Raw genomic sequence first — 5,046 nt, 5'->3', positions numbered from 1 at the left:
GCACAAAGTACTTCAGTCGCAAATGTGAGAGAAATGGTCGCACTGTAGAGCCCTGAGTTTATCTGCAAAGTTTTTCCCGTTCGGCGTGATGATGTTTAATGTCCCCGACAACCTCTGTAGTGCCATTTAGCATCGAGCTAGCTAGTGTCATGATTTCCCCTCGCGCAAGCGCTGGAGCTCGCAGAGAAACTAGCAGCTTGAGCACTAAAATGCTAACACCATTTCCAGGTTTTGGCATTACAAAATGACATCAGCCTTGCACCGCTCTATGTGATTGGCTGTAAGTGTAGGAAGTGCTTGATTTGAGTGGAGAAAACAGCGGAGTTTTCTATGAGCGGAGGATGAACTTTAAACGTCAATATCGCAGTCAATCATGTTAATTTAACCGTGGGCAGTCAAAATCGCAATCGCGATTGATATCCGATTAATTGTGCACCCCTAATTGCTATGGTATTGCTTTTGCTAATATATCAATTTTCTGTACTGGGTGTTTTTGTACAGGGATGTTGTTGATCTGTCTCACTGTGGTTCACGAGCGCAGTAATACACAGCTGTGTCTTCAGTCTGCATGTTCTGTTAATGTTACTGTGCTGTTCCCTGTTAATGTTACTGTGCTGCTGGACGTGTCTCTGGAAACCTGAAACCTGCTTTTCAGTTTCTCACTGTAGTAAGTGTTACCACTACTAGATATTTGTCCGATATACTCCAGAGCTTTTCCTGCAGGTTGTCGTATCCAGTGTGTCCATTAGCTGCCATCACTTAGTGAATATCCAGACACTTTACAGGTCAGAGTCATTGACTGACCTGGGGATAAAATCATTGTTCCAGGTTGAATCAGCTGAACACAGTGAACACCTGTTAAAGAAATTATCATTTTAATGCTGTAAAAGGAAAATGTGCCCAAAAGCCATATTTATGTCAAGTGTAAAAACACATACAGTGTACAGCTGCCAGCAGCAGCAGCAGTAGGGATGTAGAGATCATGGTGTGTGTTGAAGCAGAATAAGTAAAAGCTCTTGGTCTTCACTGCTTAAATATATAACAGGGAAGGATATTTGCATAGAGGCATTTGTGATGGGTCTTCAGTCCGTGTGACTAGGAGGCTCATCAAGAGAACCATGTCCACTGTTCTTCCCTCTATAAAAGCTTAGGCTGTGTTAGTGTGAATGGAGCTTGTTCCTGCTTGCTTTGTGTTTGATTTTGGCTGTTGTTTGTTTTGTAGTTTAGCTTGTTTTTGTAAGTATTTCGTTTTCTATGTTTGATACACTAACATCCTTGCACCAGATAGACATTACAGATGACTGTGTTGATTCCTTGTTTTATATATTTTTTTCTTTTTATGTTAATGAATGTTTATTTTTGCAACCGACTTTACTATGTCCTCCTTTCATTTGTCACGGCTTTGAGCCAGTCATGAGACACTGCTTATCAGAGTAAATTTGATGCAATCCTACATATCTGAACCAATATGCATTATTAACAAATGTGACTTTATTTTCATTTTCTCTTCATATGTAAATGTGACTATACACATTAACTGACTATTTCACTATTTTAAACTGGTTTGTTTCAGCCTCAGGGTGGTGTGATGCCAGTGATCCATTACAATGTTAGGAACGAGTGCATTAATATATATCTGTGACTTGCACGATTAATCAGTACTGAAAATTCTTCAGCGCTGTGTTATAACTGATATTAATGGTTGTGTCCTTTTTGTTTTTAATATATATTAGAGATTTAATAGAGTCACCACCAGAAAAAAATCAATTACTGAAGATGACTGACTGACTGAATTTAGATTATTTATTCAGCTTGCATATTGGTGTTAAATAGTTTTATCTTAAAAGTAGCACTGCTGTTAAGAGACGCTTGTGAACTTTACTGACTGTGATATCTGTACTTACATCAACACCATGCACATCTGTGGAGGAAAACACATGACGATATTTCACACAATATATGCTGCACATTTATTACTATTGTAGTAAATGGATTAATTTGATAAAGCACTCACAGGAAGCAGCTGCCAGCAGGAGCAGTAGAGATGTAGAGAATATTTCGTGTGAATTTTTATTCTAACAGATGCCTCTTTATCAAATACTATAATTTTCAATAAAATATTGAAGTGTTTGAAATTTAGCATGATAATTATTATCTATGCTTGAGGATATCGGGCTTGTGATCACAGAAAAATTATACCTCTCTTAAATATCATGACAAAATGCTTTCACACTTTCTCACACATAATCACACAAATTCTAATTTGTTGAGGTGATTATTGTTAAGTAAAGATACTACAGTATAACAAGTTCTTGTAAGTTATGTAATTATAATGGTGTGTATAATGTGCAGCAATGTTAGAGATGTAGCATTATTATATTAGAAATATGGTTTAAAATCTACATTAAAAACGTTTTAAAAAATAACTTTTAACTCTTTGTTGTCATTTGTCTGATTAGATTTTATAGTTAGACTTGGATAGATAAGTGTTGTACTTGTGGACTAACAGGCCTTTGTATGAGGTGTTTTTGTACAGGTTTATTGTTGATGTTTTTGATATGTCTCACTGTGGTTGACGAGCGCAGTAATACACAGCTGTGTCTTCAGTCTGCATGCTCTGCCCTGTTAATGTTACTGTGCTGCTAGACGTGTCTCTGGAAATCTGAAACCTGCTTTTCAGTTTCTCACTGTAGCCAGTGCCACTGCTACTACATATCCATCCGATCCACTCCAGAGCTTTTCCTCAGGTTGTTGTATCCAGGCTGTACAGTAGCTGCTATCAGTTAATGAATATCCAGACACTTTACAGGTCAGAGTCATTGACTGACCAGGGGTTAATTGTGTGGATCCGGTCTGGATCAGGTCAACACAGTGAACACCTGTTAAAGAAAAGTTATTTTAATGTTATAAAAGCAAAAAAGCCATAAGTAACCAAAACTATATGTCAAATGTAAAAACGCTTACAGTGTACGGCTGCCAGTAGCAGCAGCAGTAGAGATGTAGAGATCATGGTGTGTTGAAACAAAATAAGTACAAGCTCTTGGTCTTCATTTCTTAAATATATAACAGGGAAGGACATTTGCATAGAGACACTCCTTATCTTATTTGATGGATTCTGTTTGACTTAATGTTTTAATGAACAAGAATCTTAAAAAAGTTGTTAATGGTTCTGCTGATGCACTATCAGGTGTTTCAATATTATATTAAGTCAACATACTAGAATATAAACATAGTATGTAATGAAGACATGGAGTTCTTCATTAAAATTAATCAATGAAGAGGTGGTATGAAGTGGCTTTTACTGCACCCAAGGTGATTATTTTCTTATAACTTTATGTCCTGCAGTTTGATGTTCCTCTTATGCCACTGCATGTTGAGAAATCATTTGGCAATTTATTAATAATTAAAGAAACATCTTACAATTTTGCCTCTCTCTCTCTCTCTCTCTCTCTCTAACTCTCTCTCTCTCACACACACACACACACACACACGCACAAAGTTGCTGATGAGAAACCACAAAGAGCAAATCTCTCCATCCAGCACAAGAGGTTGCTTATAGTACTTATTATCAGAGTCGTCAGATGTTTTAGCTGCTTTATATATTATTAGAATAGAGTTAAATGAAATAATGTAAATTAAAATTTTGTCTGAAGCAAGTCCATTCTGAGATATACAGTTTGCAATGAAAATTATTCAACCAACATTGCAAATCAGGTTTATTGTGAAAATTTACAGATTTTCAGCTGTTTGTAATGAAGAAATCAAACAAAAGCAATTGAAATAGTTCAACATAACAAATGCTTCATGTAGTTTCCCCAAATTCAACTGAAAATACAACTTATAATGATTTCTCCAGTTTCAAAATTATTCATCCCCCTGAATAGAATCCCTCACAACAGCCCAAATATGCAAAACAGGTGTTCTAATCAACTAATCAAGTTGCACCAGGTGTGCTTGAACTGGAACATATGAGCTGGCTAGGAGCAGAAAATGCATGAAATACCTGGACGGGGCAGAAAAAGGAAGCTATTAATGGCTGTAACCAGATTTCTGAGACGGCACTTTGTGAAAAACCCTTGAGTGACTGCAAAAGACCTGCAGCAAGACTTGATGGCAACAGGCACTGAGGTTTCAGTGAGCTCAGTGAGCACAGTAAGGAGCATACTAATCGCAGAAGGTTTCCATGCCAGAACTCCAAGACGTACACCATTACTGATCCAAAGGCACAACAAAAGTCGTCTCAAAATCATATAAATAAACCACAGAAGTTTAGAGATTCTTTTCTGTAGAGCAATGAAACAAAACTGGATTTTTTTTGGCATGATGGATCAGCGATATGTCTGGAGGAAGAAGAATGAAGAACAAACACTCTATCCACAGTCGAGCATGGTGGTGGCTTGATGATGCTCTGAGGCTGCTTTGCATCCTCTGGCACGGGAAACCTGCAGCGTGCGGAAGGCAAGAAGGATTCATTGATGTATCATGAAATCCTAGAAGAAAACGTCTGTGAGGAAGCTGAAGCTTGGGAGTCATTGGATCTTCCAACAGGACAATGATCCCAAGCATACCTCAAATTTCACCAAGGCTTGGTTGCAGAAGAAGACCTGGAAAATTCTACAGGGCCTTCAAAGTCACCTTGAATCCCACAGAAAATCTCTGGTGGGATTTGAAGAAGGCGTTTGCAGCACACAAACCCAAGAATATTACTGAACTGGAGGCCATTTCTCAAGAGGAATTGGCTAAGATTCCTCAGGACCGCTGCCTGAAGATATGCACCTTGTTTGCAGCAGGTCATAACAGAAAAAGGGTGCTCTACAGAGTACTAAATATTCTTGCAATGGGGGTTAATTTTGATTGCAACTGTATTTTACAAATCAGTTTATTTACAAATCAAGAAGTGATTGCATTACTTTTTCTCACACCATTTGTTCATTTCTTCCTTATCAGCTTTTCAGGAATGCAGTTGTCCTTCCACCTTTAAGTGTGTGTGTGTGTGTGTGTGTTAAATAGTTTGCCCCAAATTGTTCTCATTATGCCATTAAGACC

General features: G+C 37.8%; 1 pseudogene; it reads right to left on the bottom strand.

The window, feature by feature from the left end:
• Window positions 1-2,441: 2,441 nt before the first annotated feature.
• Window positions 2,442-3,010, bottom strand: LOC128623633 (Ig heavy chain V region 914-like; annotated as a pseudogene).
• Window positions 3,011-5,046: the final 2,036 nt, after the last annotated feature.

This window comes from Ictalurus furcatus, chromosome 2 (assembly GCF_023375685.1).
Source record: "Ictalurus furcatus strain D&B chromosome 2, Billie_1.0, whole genome shotgun sequence".
Classification (NCBI taxonomy): domain Eukaryota; kingdom Metazoa; phylum Chordata; class Actinopteri; order Siluriformes; family Ictaluridae; genus Ictalurus; species Ictalurus furcatus.
Note: the sequence above shows the minus strand (reverse complement) of the source record. Positions and strands in the feature narration are given on the sequence as shown.